General features: G+C 40.1%; 1 protein-coding gene across 1 annotated transcript in view; it reads right to left on the reverse strand.

Annotated features, from left to right (window-relative positions):
• The window catches only part of LHFPL2 (LHFPL tetraspan subfamily member 2), a 166,984-nt gene that overhangs the window by 123,357 nt on the left and 22,821 nt on the right, over positions 1–20,806 (reverse strand). The gene's annotated exons all lie outside the window — the stretch shown is intronic.

The raw sequence follows: 20,806 nt of genomic DNA on the forward strand, positions 1-20,806 counted from the left end.
TTCTCATTCTCTGCCTAAAGGTATCTACCACGCACCATAAACTTCAGTCATGGGTACTGTGAATCCAATCAGAGCATAGGCTTATCCAAACAATCCTGAGAAAACTCTTCACCTCATATTAACTGCAGTGAGGTCTAACCTTCTATGAATTCTTTATAATTAATTATAGTGTTCTCTGCCCCCTAACCTCACTAACCTCTTTGGAAGCCTCAGATATGCAGAAAAATGCTCAAATTTGAGTAGGTCTCAAAGAAGAACTCTGTTCTTCACTGTAGACAGTTCAGCAAGAATAAGAACATGTACAATAGCCCTGGTGGGCCACTGAAATGATAAAGGTAGATTTGAAAGAGAAAAAATTAACCATTTTAGATATTTTATCTGCCACAAAAGACTGAGCATCTGTCCTTATGTTACAAATAACTGCTGTGAATAAAAGTTATAAACAGATATAACTGACCAATTTCAGGCTATTTTTAACTGCCACACTCATGGTACCAAGAACCCACATTCTACTGTTCTTTTAAAACAACAGGTACATCACAGCAACAAAGTATAACACTATAGTACAGATTAAGGCTATGTCTACACTAGAGAGCTTATAGTAGCACAGCTGTACCATTTTAAACCGACAGGAGAAAGCTCTCCGCTGACATAGCGCTAGTTATACATAAAGCTCATTAATCCACCCCCAACAAACGACAATAGCTATGTTGGTGGGAGAAGCTCTTCTGCTAACATAGCGCTGTCCACACCAGCACTTTTGTCAGTGTAACTTATGTCACTCAGGAGTGGAATATTCACACCCCTGAGCAACTTCAGTTTTGCCAATGTAAGTGATAGTGTAGACAGTCTTATTTTGCATTTGTGAAAAACGTGCAAAACTTGTCGTTTGGAAAAAAAGATCTAGATTTAAAGGAAATCTAGTAAACACAAAATTACACTGTATGTTCAGAGTAGGATTTTCAGAAGTGCTCAGCGCCGGATTAACTGAATTCCCATTAGCTGCAAAGGAAGCAAATTTAGGCCATTGTTGAGTGCTTCTGAAAATGCCAGCCTCAAAGCATGAAGAGTACTTTCACATTTTAATTTTACATGTGCTTGATCTATTGGGGGGTGAGGGGGACCTTGTTTTTCAAAGAAACCAGAACACTATGATTTCTAAAAACAAAGCTAGCCAGTGGGTTTGGATCACCAAAGTTAAACAGGACTTGAGGTAATTAAGTAAACCAAGTTATTTAGAGTATATAGGACAAGTATTCATTTTCAAAGCCAGATGTTAATACTCATTCTTCACATCACCACACTAGCAGCTTGAACCTGAAATCTGAGTATCTACTAAAAATTAAAGTTTGTTTTCCATTCCTGTAACTCAAAACAGCAACAACAATTTCTCAGGCCATTAGTGCATGAAGGGTACTAATTGTTTTTAGTATTACTTACAGAAGGAAGGGATGCAAAAAATATCCCAAACTTTAACCTCAACACTACAACACACACACACCTCCTACCACAAGTTGTTCCTAGCTAATAGGCCCTCTTAATCAGATCTCCAGCAGTGCCTCATTTGTCCTCCCTATTTCAGGTCAAGCAAGGACAATCTCAAAAACAGTATAGCAAGGGATGCCCTGGTCAAAGCACAAAACATTCAACCTAGGACTGAGAGCCTCATTATGTATCCAATAGTCCTATAAACAGTCAATCCCAGCAGCCCTAAGGACCGATAAAGTGGTCCATTGCATCATGGCTTAACATGTTGCCACTAGGCAACTTATTTTTCTTTATATAAAACATTAGCCTTCATCAACTTTACCGGTATGCACTGTTAAAATGAAATTTTAAATTGCTGTGTTCAGCTGCTAATTGAAAATCATCTAAAATAAATCCTTATAAAATAAAAAAGTCTTTTGCTATGTGAAATAGTAATTAAAAAGTAAAAATTATAAAAAAGAGTGCCTGGGACTGATCTAAAGCACATAGACCACACTTCCCTGCATGAACAATACAACAAAGTAGAATGTATTATCACAGTTTCTCTAAAATACTGTAGAATAATTTAGCTTCTTCTAACCTACGTATTGAGCGACTCCAGTCTTTTCTGGAACCAGAAATGAATTGATTTAAAACCATAATAAAACTCTAAAACAGCTGACTCCGTTATACCTTTCAAACTGAAGTTTTAGGTTAATTACATTTATTGACTAAGTTAATTGTTCACCAAGACCTTTTTAAACGGATCAATATACTACAACAGGATTCCATTGATTATCTTTAGGGGTCTACCAATTTCACAGCCATGAAAAATGCTTTACGGGCCATCAAACTGGCCCTTCCCCACACTGCTGGGAGCGCCCCAGCCGGAGGCCCCTAGCTGCTAGTCCTGGCTGGGCTAGAGTGCTCCTAGAACATCCAGCTGCCCAGCCCCGGAGCTTCCTGAAGCAGGGGAAGATACCGGAGGTGGGTCTGATCTCCCCCATGCTGCTGGAAGCACTCCAGCTGGGAGCCCCTAGCTGCTAGTCCCAGCCCGGCTGGGGCGCTCCCAGCAGGACAGGGGGATCAGACTCAGCTCTCTGCTGCCTTCAGAGCCCAGCTCTGAAGGCAGCACAGTGTGAGGGTGGCAATTCTGCCACCCCCCAACAACAGGTTTGCAACAGGATCCCCACGGTTACAACACTGAAATTTTAGATGAAAACTTCTGAAATCATGAAATTGACCGATTTTCAAATCCTATGGCCATGAAATAGATTGGAATGGACTGTGAATGTGGTAGGGCCCCAAATTATCTTCCAAGAAAAGTCAATACACACTTTTCGCTGAGTTTGTCTGTGTTTTTAACTGTTTCATCTTGAGTATGATCTTTTTCTAACAGCAATAGCTACCTGACAGCACTATCTTAGCAATGGCAATCCCCATGAAAACACATATGAGATAAAGTTCCCATCAAACAGATGACCACCACTAATAACTACATGTAGGATATCAATGGGAGGAACTACAATAATATTATTCAACTGGAGAAAGGTAAGACAGATTATTCATTAGATGTATTCAAGTCTGCATGGCCTAATGAAATTCATCTTAAGGTACCTAAGGAACTAGCTGAAGCAATCTCAGAACAGCTAGTAATTATTTGAGAAATCCTGGCAGAAGGGTGAGGTTCCTGGGGACTGGAGAACAGCAAATCTAGTACCTATCTTTAAAAAGGGGGGAAAAAAAGAGGACCCATGGAATTATAGACCAGTCAGCCTAAATTTGATACCAGAAAAGATATTGGAACAAATTATTAAACAATCAATTTGTGAGCACCTAGATGATAACAGAGTTATAAGGAATAACCAACATAGTCTTGTCAAGAACAAGATATGCTAAACCAACCTAATTTCCTTCTTTGATAGGGTTACTGGCCTAGTGGACAGGGGGGAGCAGTAGAAGTGATATAACTTCATTTTAGTAAAACTTTTGAAACAGACCCACATGACATTCTCATTAGGAAACTAAGGAAATGTGGTCTAGATGAAATTACTATCAGGCACAAAACTGGCTAAAAGACTGTCCTCACAGTAGTTATCAAAGGTTCACTGTCAAACTGGGAGGGCATATCCAGTGAGGTCTCACAGGGGTCAGTTCTATGTCCAGTATTATTCAATATTTTCATTAATGACTTGGATAATGGAGTGGCAAGTATGCTTATAAAATCTGAAGATGACTCCCAGCTGGGAGATTTTGTATGCACTTTGGAGGACAAGAACAAAATTCAAAACCACTATGACAAATTGGAGAATTTGTCTTAAATCAGCAAGATGAAATTCACTAAAGACAAGTGCAAAGTATCACACCTGGGAAGGAAAATAATCAAATACACAACAAAAAGGTGAATATCTGGCTAAGTGGTAGTCCTGCTGAAAAGGATCTGTGGGTTACAGTGGATCACAGATGAGAGTGAACAATGTGATGCAGCTGTGAAAAAGGCTAATATTCTTGGGTATGCATTAACAGGAGTTTTGTATGTAAGACATGAGAGGTAAGTTGTCCCACTCCACTTGGCCCTAATAGGCCTCAGATCAAGTACTGTGTCCAATTCTAGGTACAACACTTTAGAAAAGATGTGGATAAACTGGAGAGTCCAGAAGAGAGCAACAAAAGTGATAAAAGGTTTAGAAAACCTGATCTCTGAGTTAAGTTTTAAAAATGCTGGGCACATTTAGTCTTAGAAAAGAAAACTGAGGGGAGGGCCTAATAATTTTCAAATATGTTAAGTGCTGTTATAAAGAGATTTTCCATATCTACTGAAGATAGGATCAGAAGTAATGTGCTTAATCTGCAGCAAGGGAGATTTAGGTCAGACTTTAGGGAAAAAAACTTTCTAGCTCTAAGAGCAGTTAAGTTCTGGAACAGACATCCAAGAAAGGCTGTGGAATCCCAATCATTGGAGGCTTTTAAGAACAGATTGGACAAACACCTCTCAGAGATGGTCTAAGTTTATTTGGTCCTGCCTCAGTTTCGGGAACTGGACTTGATAACCTCTCAAGTTTCCACCCAGCTCCAAATTTCTATGATTCTATGAAAATTAGTTTTCATATCTGTATCTTGGTTTCTGTCTACACTTGTATACGGCATCTCATCACTGTAGTAACTAAAAACATATATTAAGTGATTTATCTTCACAACACCTCTGAAAGGAGAGTATTAGCTCCATTTTACTGATCAAGAACACAGACAGAAAGAGTAAAGTGGCTAAGAGCACAGAGAAAGTCTGTGGCAGAATCAGGAATTGAACCCAGATCTTGAGTCTCAGTCCTTTAACCACAAGAATATCTTCTCTGTTTCTCTCAGACAGTATCCATGGCTCTGGCTTTCATTGCTGGGTTTCCTATTTCTTTACTGGTTCAGAGCTAGTTACTAAAAAGATCTTCCCTTTTTGTTCCTTTGTTGCTGCTGCCAGCTCACGGTGGGCTCAGTCCTGCAAGGTGCTGAGGACTCTAGCTCCAGTCCAGCAAAGTATTTAAGCACTGTATCAAGGATTAGTGTTGCAAGATTCAGCCTTGGGATGTTGCTAAAACTGCTGAGACAGGCAGGAGATACTGACTTGATTTAACTTCCAGAATGGTTGTAACAGGCATGAATTTTATGCAGACATATGACAGCTATTCTCCTAACTCCCAAACAAGAACTAACTCCATGTCTACAAATGGCATTACATAATATAATGCAGGGTTATGGACAGAGCCATGTATAACTACTTTGAGAAACCAAATCTACAAAAAGAAAACTAATTTTACGTCTCTTATGTAGGATCCACTTCCCTTACTGCTGGGAAACAAGCAGTGATCAGACAGCCAACAGTTAGGGAAACAAATGAAATAAGACATCTAATCTAAAATGACAGAGGTCCAAAACTTAAAATCAATAGCTAAACCCCCTGAATCACCCCTCCCCCCAAAAGAAGCTTAAAATCATTTTAAGTCAAAACACATTTTTCAATTTTTTATTTTTGCTTAACAGAGTTGAGACTAGGCTGTTGTATGCTGTTTCTGAAGGTTCTCCCAGACTAATACACATCTCTTATCGCACTTAGGAGAAGAAAGTACTCAACTTCATTATAAAATGCTCTGTTACCTTTCTGCCCAAGATGTTAACATGCCTCTAGTGGACTGTAACAATTCTCATTAGGGATTTCTTACTGGCTGATTTAAAAGTCTGACAACCAATCAGCTAAATTAATCAGCAGAAGAATGCTTTGCATGTCTTATAACCCTGCTTGAGCTTCTCCTCCCCAATAATACAAACAAAGCATCAGCTTTCTTCCACAGTTTCATTTTGTGAAGGCAGAATTTTATAGCTCTTACCACACTAGGATGCCATAGTGTCTTTCTAACTTGTGTAAGAGCAGAAAAAAAGAGCAAAAATATGGTCTGATAAGTGAACAGTGGCATTCTTTTTAAGGACAAATTCAGGGTTCTTCTGGAGGTCACCCTGTCAATAAATAACTGAAAATAAGGTCTTTTGATGGAAAAGGCTCCTAGTTTGCTGACTTGCTCTACTATGGTAAATAGCCAGGAAGAAGAAAACTTTAGCTTGTGAACACTGGGGTGAGTCAGAAGTCCCTGACCATGAGGTAAATAAAGAGCTGAACACAGATATACAACCAGTCTCAGGAACCATTCCTTTTACACTGAGTAAGCTGTGATCAGGATGACAATAGTTTTGACCAAGCTGATTTTTTTCTGGCTACTTTAATTATTAAAGACAACCGAGGATGATGTAACCTCACAGACCAGCCCAAGCAAATAAGAATGCCTCCATAATACCTGCCTGAAGAAGTTAATGACAGGAGCAGAATTATTTATACTTTTCTGTTGGTCCTGCTCATGAACTGACCCATTGGAGAAAGATACTATCTCACTGCTATCTGGCCTTAAATCCTCTGAATGAGTGCCCTTTCTTCTAGTGCTAGATCTGGCTAGAGGAGCCAGTTAGCTTGCAGGTTTGTCTTTCCCAGAATACAGGTAGCTCTAACAGAGAGTTCTTGGCTTCTCCAAAAGTGTGGCAGGATCATGCTGACTTCTGAGCTTAGTAACCTCTTGATCCTCACCTGAGCAGAGCAAGCTATTAGAAGTAGATGATAACCTGCAGCTTGCGAAAGGGACAGTGAAATTAACTGGGTGAAAGGGACCCCTGGCTGAAAGTGTACTGAAGTCCCTGGAGAGTACAGAAAAGGATATTGTAAGAGAATGGGCAGTAAGAACTTCCCTTTGCCAAAAAGGAGCTAATAATGTAGCTAGTTGAGGGTTTATCCATAGGCCAAATTAGTTTTCCAAAGCTCACCTTTGTGGCTAGCTTGGGAGGCGAGCTGAGGGGGACAAGAGCAGACAGACTGACTACACAGATGTTAAACCTGGCACTTCTGAGCTACTTGGAAAACTCCTTTGACTATATTCAGGAAGTGGGGGCCTCTTGGTCTGTTCCTCCAGGCAGCACTGCTGGGAAAGGGCAGGAAGCCAGTGTCTCTTTAAAGTTCCGATCTGAGGCATTACTGACTGTGACAGAGGGAGAACATTGTACTAATGGAAATCCCCAGTCAGCTCTTAACTGCAACCTGGACAGTCTCTTTCCAATGTTTTTTTCCCCAAGACATAAACAGATGGGTCTAACAGGAGCAGTTCTCTGAGATAGCATCTCACTGCTATCTGGCCTTAAACTGAGAGAACACAAGTGGAGGCACCTGAAGAAGAGCTCTGTGGAGCTCAAAAGCTTGTCTCTTTCACCAACCTTTATCTCTTTATCTCACCCATCTTGTCTCTCTCAGATTTCACACAAGCAGTTTGGCAAGGTGCCAGCAGAAGGAGCATGCAGCAGCAACAGAGAAAAAAGCAACTTGTAAGTACCTGCCTCCAGACAAAAGGAAATTGCAGGATACCCATGATGAGGTAAGGGCCTGAACAGTTGATTTAGTGTATGAGAAAGACATTACTCTACCAATCTGTATTGTTATGAATTAACAGATTGAAGGATCCTGCCAAAACCTCTAGTAGCAATCATAAATATGCATATTTAAAAAAATAGTTTGACAAATGCACATTTTATGGTAAATAAGCCACTAGATCTGTAGGTGTTTTTAAATCCCCTCCCTTATTTTCCTAAAAAAAGAGTGGGGGGGGGGGGAGGAAGGGAGAGGTTCACAGGATAACAAAAGCAGCAAGAGTGAGAGACACTGTACAGTTTTAGAACTTGCACTCAAGTGCAAAACGAGAATACATTCCAAAATTCCTCTCATGTGTTTCAGCACTTTTTTTCCTGAGGTGGTTAGTTTTTACGTATTTAGATTTTTCTTAAGCATTTACAGTGGCTGTCACATAAAATAGCAAACTCAAAATTTCCTTAACCCCCACTCAGTCTGGCTTCATGCCTAAGCATGATACAGAAACTGAGCTGGTAGAATTAGTCAGTCTCTTGGCACTGGATGAAGATCAACGTATCCATGCTGCTTCTTTTAGCTCCAGCAGCTGCTCTATGCCAAAAGACTGTCTTGTGCAGGGCTCTAGCTTATCACCCCTTTTTGTTCAACATGCCTTGAGGCAGTAGAGGTTCCATACCTCCAGTATGGAGACAATACACAGTGCTCTCTCTTCATCACATTATAAGCCTGCTGGACCAGTTAAGGGACTTACCCAAAGCCAATCTATAAGAATAGAACTTGAATAATGATTGGCTGAAGACTGGGTTTGCAGCGAACCAAGCAAATGCATGTAAAATGGGGAGAGGGAGACAGAAGAAACATGGATTAGATCAGTTCCTTTGACTGACAGCATGCCCCATCTTTTATCATTCAGCTTTGTAATTTGAGGATCTTGTTAAGTTCTCAGCTGCTCCTAGATGTCTAGGAAGTGGTGATCAGGATTATTTTTCCATCTGCACCTTTACTCTGAGGCAGACTTCAATGACAAAAGCATGGATGATTTCTGCACTGAAATGTGTTCTATAGGAGGTAACACCATAAGGTTATTCAGAAATGTAACTGACACAGAATGCTGTTGTCTACTTGAGCCTAATCTAAAATTCACTGAAGTCAGTGGAAGACTGTGCTCTAAGAGTTATCCTGGCTTTCAGTTAGGTTGGGATGGAATTTAAAGTCATACTTTTGACATCACAGCAGCTTGGGCCACAACTAGCTGATGGAACATACCATTTCTCAGGCAATACCACGGCAGGTGTGATGAGTAAAGGCACTAGATTCTGAGATCCCCTTGCTTTAAGAAGGAGTGAGAGAGAGCAGGCTGTCCTTTATGCAGGTTCCCTGACTCTGGAACTCACTTCTTGCTACGATAAACCTCTACCAGACATAGTATTGTATCTTTGCAATGAATCAAGGTATACTGCAAATGACATAATCTATTCTCCTGGGCTACTCTGACACAATTGGGAAGGGATGGACTGTGCGTTCTTACTCCGCATGGTGGATGCTATTTTATATGGACAAATTAAACACAGTATTAGCTTATTATATTATAGTGTGTGTATGGACTAAGGGTCCTTGTATTTGTATTTTAAGTGTAACAAATAGATGATGATGATAAAAATCTCTTTTCATCAGGAGATCTCAAAGTATTCTACAGAGAAGGACAAGTATTCATGAATCCCATTTTACAGATAGGGAAACTGAAGCGGGGAGAAGTGACTTTTTCTTAAGTCACACAGTACGGCAACAGAAGAGCCAGGAAAAGAATGCAAGTGTCCCAACTCCCAGTCCAGTGCCCTTTCTACTGGGCCATGCTTTCTCCCCCAGCAATACATAATTCTTGTTGTGTTCTTAATTTTTCTCTAGAGTTTAGGACTTCGACCAATACTATATTAAAGTCTAAATAATACCACACTCTGATCTTGACTTTTGTAGCTTCCAGTTTGATATTGGATATTTGAAGAATGGATCATCTTCACAGAGCTCAGTAATACAGCGCAACAATAATAAATCTGCTGAAGAAAATCTGGTGTACCATGACAACTACATTAAACAAGCAAAACCTTCAACTTTTGAATTAACCAATAGCACAATGAGTAACATCACCAGCATCCAGTGAAAATGAATTAAGTTTTATTCAGAATGTTAATCCCACTGAATTAGGCAAATAGAGGATGTGATCCTCAAATGTTTTCTCAGGCCACACTACTATCCACTTCAATGAAACTTTTGTTTGAGTAAGCGCAAGATCAGGCTGAGTTTGCAATTCATCTTCCATTTTTTTAAAAACTACACTACATTCAATTTTTTAGGAGGAAAAACAATTATCTTCGGTAAGTAAATGTAAAAAATGACTGGTTTTAATACATTTTTGCCAGATAAACCCTCTGTACGTACACACACACACACACACACACACACACACACACAAATATATAAATGCACAGCTTACATGAAATTACACACACTAGTTATATACCATCAAATCAAATCACCTTTAAAAACAAAATACATTAGTACTGTAAAGCTAAAGAAAATACATGAGCACATTATTTCTTCTTTTTTTAAAAAGTTCTAAATAGATAAAGCAGAGACAATATAAAGGGAATTTAAGTTTCAAAATAACTCCCCGATTACTCCTACAAGGAGAAAGGAATCCTTATTATTTGATGTTCTCAGGACACAGGCTGGTCCCCATATGCTTTTTTAAATAATGGAGCAAGCCCTATTATGTAGGAATTCTAAAAGCCCAAGCCAGGCAAAAGTTGCAAATTTACCAGTGCTCTTTCAGAATGAACACCTGCATCTGTCACTTCACAGCAGGAGAACAATAGCAGCTACAATATAGACAATTTCACACAAACCTCATATTGCCAAACCTTTCTCTATCTGATAACTGGCAGCTCTTTGAAAACACAGACAGATGTTCCTTGTAACACCAGAATCAGTGTCAGCTTTTTTGCTGTTATAGTCTCAGACTCCTGATGTCTGCTGCAACCAGACCATTGTTTACTCTTTATGTTATTTACAGAGCACATCTAAGGAAAGAAAGTAGAAGAAAGTGAGGAGTTACAGAACTCAGTCATCAAAGGAAAAGTGTACTATATTATTCTCTAGGCAGAAATTCAGCCTACAGAAATCTACTGTTGGAACCCTTATAAAATTCAACAAGTTGGATAATCACACTGCTTGTATTCCTATAGAAATTTTCAACAGTTACACTCAAAAGTCTCTGATATTTCCTAAACTATTTTTAGCCATCACATGTTAAATTGTTTCCCCACTATTGAAAATAAATGTTTGTCTTCAGTGGTTTTTATATCCATAAAAGATGCTCAGAATCCAAGTTCTGCTCAGGAATTAAGTGATATTGTTTTGTATGAAAAATTTCTAAGTACCCATATTTAATCTTTAAATAGACAAAAGTAACACAATTGGCTAATAATCTGGGGGTTTCAGTATAAAAATATATTTAAAAAAAAGACACCCATTCCTGGTGGGTAGGCTTAAAATGGGACTTCCTTCAGCGTAGTCCCATCTGGAAAATCTTACTTCAATAGTACAGATGTTTATTTTTTCTGGAAAACCAGTCTGTGTGCAGCTTTGATTACAGTGAGTTTCACAGTAATTTGCATGTCTGGTTCCCTTAGTATCCCCTGCCTTCCAGCCCCCAGTAGACAAGTCTATAAAGCTTTTTTTTAAAAATACATTTTGCATGTACCTCAAAGTATGACATGACAGTGATTGTATCACCTGCCCTTCTGCAAAGGTAAGAACACAGACCATCTACCAACCTTGACGTTAAATGTCTAAAACCCTCTGGTCATTTAAACCCCTTCAGGATGGATGTTAATAACCTTGGTGGCACTCCTCAAAAGTATCTCCTCTAGAAATATCACCACAAGCAAACTGCGATCTGTCAAGAGCTGAGCTCTAACCCCCTCTTATCTGCATTCCCAAGGAACCAAGGGAGAAGGGGAGGAGGAAGCAGGGAGGGGGGGAGGTTTGGGAACAAGAAGGAAGACAGAAAACAATGATTGCAGGAAAACAAATAGTGAGAAGGAAAGTTAGAAAACAAATAAAGGAAGGAAATATATGGACATATTTTAATAAAAAGTTTGCTTCATACAATCTTTTGATTCTATGATTTGAACAATTTATCTGTTTCTCTCAAATATATAAATAAGAATTTATTTCAGGCTTTGGACAAAGAAAGGCAGCATCTCCTCCTGTGAACCAATCCCCCTTTGAAGGCTATCAAACACTTTCGTTTTTGAAAATCCTGTAGGAGTGTAATTTGGTTGCACTTCCATCTAAGATACTAGTAGTCATGGTCATGAACAGATAGCAAGATGAAAGCTGAAGGGGATATGATTGCTCTCTATAAACACATCAGGGAGGTAAAACACAAGGAAGGGAGAAGAGCCATTTAAGCTAAAAGACAATGCTGACACAAGAACAAATGGGTATAAACTGGCCAAGAATAAATGTAGGCTGGTAATTAAGATTTCCAAACCAAAGATTTCTCTGTTAAGCAAAGCTGGTCACCTGCCATGTTTGTTATTCTTTCTGCACATTGGGATGGTTTGTTCCTGCATCCTGAATAAGGTTTCTTTAAAATACAGCCAGCTCTCCTGGACAACTTTCCCCCTCATATTAGCCTCCCAGGGGATCCTGCCTATCAGCTCCCTGAGGGAGTCAAAGTCTGCTTTTCTGAAGTCCAGTGCCCACATTCTGCAGCTATCCTTTCTTCCTTTTGTCAGGATCCTGAACTGGACCATCTTCTGGTCACTGCTACCCAGGTTACCACCCACTTCTACTTCCCCTACCAATTCTTCCCTGTTTGTGAGTAGCAGGTCAAGAGGAGCACAGTCCCTAATTGATTCCTACAGCACTTGCACCAGGAAACTGTCCCCAATATTCTCCAAAAACTTCCTGGATTGTCTGTGCACTGCTGTATTGTTCTCCTAGCAGACGTCAGGGTGATTCAAGTCCCCCATGAAACTGGGGTCGGTGATCCAGAAACTTCTATTAGTTGTATGAAGAAAGACTCGTCTATCTCATCTTCCTGGTAAGGTGGTCTATAGTAGACACCCACCATGACATCACTCTTGTTGCTCTTGCCTCTAAACTTAACCCAGAGACTCAACAGGCTTTTCTCCAGTTTCATACTGGAGCTCTGAGCAATCATACTGCTCGCTTACACACAGTGCAACTCCTCCACTTTTCCTCTTTTGCCTGTCCTTCCTGAACAGTTTATACTCATCTAGGACAGTGCTCCAGTCATGTGTGTTACCAAGTATCTGTTATTCCAATCACATCATAGTTCGTTAACAGGACTTCCAATTCTTTCTGCTTGTTTCCCAGGCTTCTCGCATTCATGTACAGGCGCCTAAGATAACTAGCCGATTCATACTGAGAAAGTAGGGCAATCAGGCAGCCTCCCCTGTTGCACCCTCCTCCTTGTGTTTCCTCCTGGTATCCCACTTATCTCAGGGCCTAGCTCTCCATCCCCTGGTGAACACAGCTTAAAGCCCTCTTCACTAGGTTAGCAAGTCTGTCTGTGAAGATGCTCTTCCCTCTCTTCATAGGTGAATCCCATCTTCTCCTAGCAATCCTTCTTCTTGGAACAACATCCCATGGTCCAAGAATCCAAAGCCCTCTCTCTGACACCACCTTCGTAAGCCACATTTACGTCCACAATTCGATAGTCCCTACCTGGGCCTTTTCCTTCAACAGGGATGGACGAGAGCAAGAACAAGAGGATGGACGAGAACACCACTTGCTCTTCAAACTACTTTATCCTTCTTCCCAGAGCCAAATAGTCTGCAGTGATCCGCTCAAGGTTATTCCTAACAGTATTACTGGTGCCCATGGGGAGAACTAGAAAGGCATAGTGGTCCAAGGGCTTGATGAGTCTTAGCAGACTCTCCATCACATCCTGAATTCTAGCTCCAGGCAAGCAGCATACTTCAGCTTCCTGGTCTGGATGGCAGATGGAAGACTCTGTCCTGGACCTCCACCATCCATCTCCTCCTCTTGGGAGTGGTGGTTGTGGAACCCGCATCTCTCGGAAGGCATGGGATGCATTGTCCTATCGATAGGGTCTCCTTCTGAGCCCTTCCCTCAGATGACTCTTCCAAACTTTTCTCCACACTAGTACCTGTGTAGAGAGCCTGAAAACAGTTGCTTACCTCTATCTGCATTGGGGGTAGATGGTTCCCCTCTTTCTTCTTCTGGAGGTCACATGTTGCCAATTTTCCTCTCCGTTTTTCAGTCCCCCTTGCACGGCTCAATGTCTAGTTGGCAGCCAATATCAAGCGGAATGCCCCAGTGGTCAGTTCTGGGCCCAGTTTTGTTCAACATCTTCATTAATGAACTGGATGATGGGGTGAATTGCACCCTCAGCAAGTTTGTGGGTGACACTAAGCTGGGGAGAGTGATAGATACAATGGAGGGTAGGAATAGCATTCAGAGTGACCTAGATAAATTGGAGGATTGGGCCAAAAGAAATCTGATGAGATTCAACAAGGACAAGCGTAGAGTCCTGCACTTAGGACAGAAGAATCCCATGCACTGCTACAGACTAGGGACCAATTGACTAAGCAGCAGTTCTGCAGAAAAGGACCTGGGGGTTACAGTGGACAAGAAGCTGGATATGAGTCAACAGCGTGCCTTAGTTGCCAAGAAGGCTAATGGCATATTGGGCTGCATTAGTAGGAGCACTGTCAGCAGATCGAGGGAAGTGATTATTCCCCTCTATTTGACACTGATGAGGCCACACTTGGAGTATATGATTAGGGGGCTGGAACACAGGACTTATGAGAAGAGGCTGAGGTAACTGAGCTTATTTAGTCTGCAGAAGAAAAGAGTGAGGGGGTTTTGATAGCAGCCTTCAACTACCTGAAAGGGAGTTCCAAAGAGGATGGAGCTAGGCTGTTCTCAGTGGTGGCAGATGACAAAACAAGGAGCAATGGTCTCAAGTTGCAGTGGGGGAGGTCTAGGTTGAATATTAGGAGAAACTTTTTCACTAGGAGGGTGGTGAAGCACTGGAATAGGTTACCTAGGGAGGTGGCGGAATCTCCATCTTTAGGCCTGGCTTAGTTGGAGGTAGTCCTGCTTTGAGCAGGGGGTTGGACAAGATGATCTCCTGAGGTTCTTCTAACCCAAATCTTCTATGATTCTATGAATTAAAAGAAGGCTTTTAACCATCAGAGGAGTGAGGCCCAATAGGAGTTGTGAGGGTAAACAATGTTATTAGTTTTAAGAAAGAGCTTGATAAATTTATTAGTTGGAGTGTATGACATGGTTGCCTGTGGTGATGGGTAGTTAAACTCAGCAGTCGTAAGGGTTCCATCTGCTTTAAAGACTTTAAGGTACAGAGAATTCAGCAGCAAGTGAGCCATGCCCCATGCTACAGAGGAAGGCAAAAAGCCCCCAGAGCCTTTGCCAATCTGTCATGGGGGAAAATTCCTTCCCAACCCCAAATATGGTGATTAGTTAAACCCTGAGCATGTAGGCAAGACTCACCAGCCAGACACCCAAGAAAGAATTATCTGTAATAACTCAGAACCCACCCCATCTAACACCCCTTCACAGGCCATTGGTATATCTACCACCAGGAGTCAAAGATCAGTCAATTGCCAAACAAGGCTGCCCCATCATACCATCCCCTCCATAAATTTATCAAGCTCAGTTTGAAGTCAGTTTTTTTGCCCCACTGCTCCCCTTGGAAGGCTATTTCAGAACGTCACTCCTCTGATCGTTTGAAACCTGCATCTAATTTTAAGTCTAAACTTCATGGCCAGTTTATATCCATTAGTTCTTGTGTCAACATTGGCGCTGAACTCAAATAATTCCTTTCCTTCCCTAGTATTTCTCTCTGATGTATTTATAGAGAACAATCATCTCCCCTCAACCTTCCTTTGGTTAGGCTAAATAAGCCAAGCTCTTTGAGCCTCCTCTCACAAGGCAAGTTTTCTATTCTGCAGATCATCCTAATAGCCCTTCTCTGCACCTGTTCCAGTTTGAATTCATCTTTCTTAAACACGGGGAACCAGAACTGCACACAGTATTCCAGATGAGGTCTGACCAGCGCCTTGTATAATGGTATAACACCTTCCTATCTCTACTGGAACTACCTTATCTGATGCATCCAAGGACCGCATTATTAGCTTTTTTCACAGCTACATCACATTGGTGGCTCAGAATCACCCTGTGATCAACCAATATGCCCAGGTCCTTCCCCTCCTCTGTCACTTCCAACTGATGCATCCTCAGCTTATAGCAGAAATTCTTGTTATTAGTCCCTAAATGCATGAACTTGCACTTTCCACTATTAAATTTCATCTTATTTCTATTACTCCAATTTACAACGTCATCCAGATCTTCCTGTATGAAATCCCGATCCTTCTCTGTATTGGCAATACCTCCCAACTTTGTGTCATCCAAACACTTTATTAGCACAATTCCATTTTTTGTGCCAAGGTCAGTAATAAAAAGGTTAAATAAGATTGGTCCCAAGACCGATCCCTGAGGAACTCCCCTAGTAACCTTCCTCCAGCCTGACTGTTCACCTTTCAGTATGACCTGTTGTGGTCTCCCCTTTAACCAGATCCTTATCCACCTTTCAGTTTTCATATTAATCCCCATCTTTTTCAATTGAACTAATAATTCCCCATGTGGAACCGTAACAAATGCCTTACTGAAATTTAGGTCAATTATATCTACTGCATTCCCTTTGTCTAAAAAATCTGTTATCTTCTCAAAAAAAGAGATCAGATTGGTCTGGCACAATCTACCTTCTGTAAAGCCATGTTGTATTTCATCCCAATTACTGTTAACTTTCATGTCCTTAACTACTTTCTCTTTCAACATTTTTTCCAGACCTTGACCTTGAGGTAAAACTAACAGGCCTGTATTTACCAGGATCACTTTTTTCCCCCCTCTTAAAAATAGGAATTATGTTAACAATTCGCCAGTCATACAGTACAGCCCAAGTTTACAGACCCATTAAAAATCCTAGCTAATGGGCTTACAATTTCATGTGCTAGTTCCTTTAATATTCTTGAGTGGCGATTATCTGGCCTCCCCGATTTAGTCCCATTAAGCTGTTCGAGTTTGACTTCTGCCTCGGATGTGATAATTTCTACCTCCATATCCTCATTCCATTAGACACCCTACCACTATCCACAAACTCAGCATTAGCCTCATTAAAAATGGAGGCAAAGTATTTGTTTAGATATTCGGCCATGACTAGATTATCCTTAACCTCCACCCCATTCTCAGTGCTTAGTGGTCTCACTTCTTTCTTTGTTTTCTTCCTATTTATATGGCTATACAAGCTTTTGCTATTGGTTTTAATTCCCTATCCCAAATGCCTGGGATAATGTTCAGCATTCACTGAACAACAACAAATCCAGCCTCTGGTGAGTCAAGAGAGCAAACTTCAAAGCCACGACCTCTCCTCCATCTGTTTTACAGCAACGGAGGTCCAGCTCAGCCACCGTCATGGATCTCAACTCCCGCAATATGGTAGGAAAGAAAGGTGGTCTCTCCCCGATAAGTGTCCTCAAACCACTTATCAATTGAATTCCATCCAGAATTTTACAGGCAGCCAGTTCAGTTCCCAGAGCATTAGTATAAGGACAGTAACAGGACTTCATGGCACATGGCAATAATGCAAAGTGCTGAAACTGACAAGTTTTTTTTCAATCCTCTTTCTTTTCCATCCTCATTTCTTTCTCCAGATTGGGGTAGAAATCATTTCATTTTGCCTCCCTCCCCCAGCAAGAAGACTGGCTTATCCCTCCTCTGAGAGGGCAGAGATTTAACAAAGAGATCCTGCTGTTTTAGGTCTTTCTAGTCTTCCAGGTGAAATATTTATCCACTAACCCAAGTTTACAAAGGGAGTTAATTTAAATTAAGTAGACAAACTCTTATCCCTGGCAAATTACTGACAGAGAATCCTTTGATCCTGAAAGCAATGGAAACTCACAAAAATGCCATTACACTAAACCAGTATGCCACAGACAGGGAAATATGTATACAATTGGTTGGTGATAGTTTGCAACAGAATATATTGTGCAAAACTCTGCTCTCAGTTAAGTCAGTATAAATCCAGAGCAACACCTTTGATTTCAGGTGAGTTACTCTAGATTTACACCAATATTATGTAAACAAGCACAGAAATTAGTCCAATACATATCCTTTTCTGGATCTGTATGCATATCATCTTTTGTAACAAACAACTGTCGGCATTTAAGTAGATTTAAAATTTCTGGTACAATCATTGAGACACTACGTAAAAAATGTTCCTGCTATCCAGCTCAGAAACAAAAAAGCAGCTACATTTCAGCAGCAATGAGAAATACATTTGTTGTAAGGGGCCAATATTTAATTGACTGCATGCTTTGTTTTAAAGAACCCTTGTGGGATCTAACTGTAACCTATAAATGACCATGTTCTAACATGTTTTCTTGAGAGAGGGCCAGATAAAGTCTCTCTAACGCTTCTAAAAAAATGTTTTTAAAAGCCTGAATGATCACTAAAAAAAATCCCAATGTGTTTAATCATTAACATTTGCAGTCTGCAACAAGTATAAGCCTTTTAGCCTCAAAACTAGCTAATGCTGTTTGTGGTCCATTGCTTTTGATGTGGAAATGTGCACACTAGCCACTAGAAAATGGCTATATTTACCCATCCAGCAAAATAATTTTTAAAAAAATTAAAATTTGTAATTAGCAACTAAAAACATGGTGTCCAATACAGCTTCTGATCCTTCATGCTATGGAGAGACCAACAAACATTTTTCTTGATTAAAAGTCACTTTTGCACTTAACAGAAAATTACTAAAATGGTTGCTACACAGGCATCTGAACTCTGACAGTGGAGAAGTCTGAACTCCACAAATACCAGACAGCACAAGTTCATGTTATATGAATTCAGGATAAGATCACTGAATTCCAAAAACTTGCTTATCTTGTTTACCACAGTCTTGGAGCTGTGCTGATGTACATCAGCGGAGGATTTGGCTCAAGTAAACAGCATTAAGGAGACACTGAAAGCAATGGGTATAGACAGGTAATAGATCATTTTTACCTTTAACGCCAGCAAGTGTAAATAAATCAAGGTTGCTTCTCTTTGAAGTGCAGTAAAAAGCATTCAGAGAGGCTGAGTACCATCTCCCTGTCAACTTCCATGGAGCTGTGGTAGATATTCAGCTCTTTTGAAAATTAAGCCCTGAATTCCTAGAAACGCATCAAGGTCATGCAAGACAAAAAGTTTCTATCTACATGACACTCTTCTTCAAATACATCACACAATATTGCATAATTCCATGTTTTCTATTATGGAGTGGGTAACATTTTCAAGCATACTTCAGTACTTAAGGTACCTATGTGACTTAGGTGTCTTTGAAAACTTTATTCTCTCTTACAGAACTGAACTTACTAGGAATTGTGTGGGAGTTTGCTCATAAAGCATCAAATATTAAAACTTTAGATTTGCAAAATAAAAATAAAAAGGAGACAGAAGCTAGTCCAATAAATGATACTACCTCACCCACCTTGTCTCTCTCATTACATACATAAATCATTTTAATTAGTACCTTACACTGCCTTGTCTTCATTTTAGTTTTACCAGAAGATAAACCAGGCAAGGACAGCACTATACCCCTGCCCGTGGTTGATCTCATCTAGAGTACCTCACAGCAAAACTAAAGTGCCTTGTCTCTACCGTGTTTTTACACCAGGCGAATTAGCTACCGTAGGGTAAAAACCCACACCTTTTCCTAGCAGTGACCTAACTAGAGAAACTCACTACTAAAAAAAGTCAGTAGATTCCTCTTCCCACTTTTTGCTTCTTTCTTTAATTAAATATACATTAGATTAAGTCTGAAACTGTGTTCATGTTGTAACCTTAGCATGAACAGGCTTTGTTTGAAATTTCTAGCCTCTCTTTTCTTTTCTTTTTTTTTTGTTCAAAATACCACTAAATTCTAATAGATGTTTTTATTTGACTTTTTATTAAACACATGACAAGTATTAGATCAACTAATAAAATACAATACTACCTATTTTTTAAGTTGACTCTCCAGATGGGTCCCTGAAAGCAATCTAAATTCAGATCAATACACTATATGATCTTTAATGCACAGCATAACTCAGTACATTGGATTTTTTTTTTTTTGGTAGCAATAAATCAGATCAAGGTTTGTTGTTATTTTACAGTAACCACAGCAGAACTTAAAGAAAGCTAATTTGGCAGAGAGGGGCAAAAAAAGATAAGCAGGAAATCAGCAATTCTGCCTGCTTTCTAAGAACTAGAAGTAATTATGCTGTCAGAGGTTAAAAAAAAAAAAAAAAAAAAGATTCAAGCCCAAAGAGAATTCGGACACTACCGCGGTGTGCTTCTTGAGACCATGCCAAAAAGCAGTACCCATGATGGACAATCCATGGAACAACACTGACAACTTTTCCAGAAAATACACATTCTCTGTCTAACAAAGTTCATGTGTGGTAGCTGTGTAAGTTTTTTTTAAGAAATCAAATATATATGTTATGGTAAAGAATGGGACCAAAATTTAGTAAAAATAGATAATAAAGCAGTCATCATTTACTAGTGTTTATTATTATAGAGATGTATATATAGTGGAATTTTCCCGAATATAAAACCTCCTTTTCAATTTTTTTCTTGTCCTGCAGCCAGTATTATCAGAGTTCAATGCAAACTGGTTTTTAGAAACATTCATGCCCTTCTGAAAAAAATTTATGTTTGCTGGGGAAACAATGCATATTGTTTGGGTTTACCAAGAGTTTTGGTTCATCAGAAATTAGGTAAACAGGGTAATACTGCATCTGTGTGTATCTGATCTTTGATGCAGAAGAGACAACCCCAAAATAAATTCATCTGAATGCACTCACCTCTATGGCATGCATCTTGAGACACACCTAATATGGGTATCCTAACTAGCATACAGACAATCCTGCAGCAATGCCAGCTTCCTATCAGTCCTAATTAGCTACTAGACAGATTTCCAGTCTGATTCTAGCGTTCCCAAAATACCTCATCCAAGAAGACTTCAATACCTACGTCTATTATGCCTTGGAGAGAGTGACTCAGAATCTTACGTCTGCCACATCAAAGCTAGAGTCCAGATGCTCTCTCTGCCAATAACCACCACTAAAGACCTATTGGATCTGATCAACTGTCTATGTGTTGACACAAGGACCATACCATGGTACAACTCCTCCAATCTCCCTTACCCCTAGATGGTGAACAAATCATGGACCTCATGAGATCTGTGGATGCTGGTCTGGTGCCTCCCCCTGGTCACTCTGGGGATTAGCTCTT

The sequence above is a fragment of the Emydura macquarii genome, unplaced genomic scaffold (assembly GCF_026122565.2).
Source record: "Emydura macquarii macquarii isolate MOO-44397 ecotype Brisbane River unplaced genomic scaffold, CSIRO-AGI_Emac_v2 contig_2897, whole genome shotgun sequence".
Lineage (NCBI taxonomy): Eukaryota > Metazoa > Chordata > Testudines > Chelidae > Emydura > Emydura macquarii.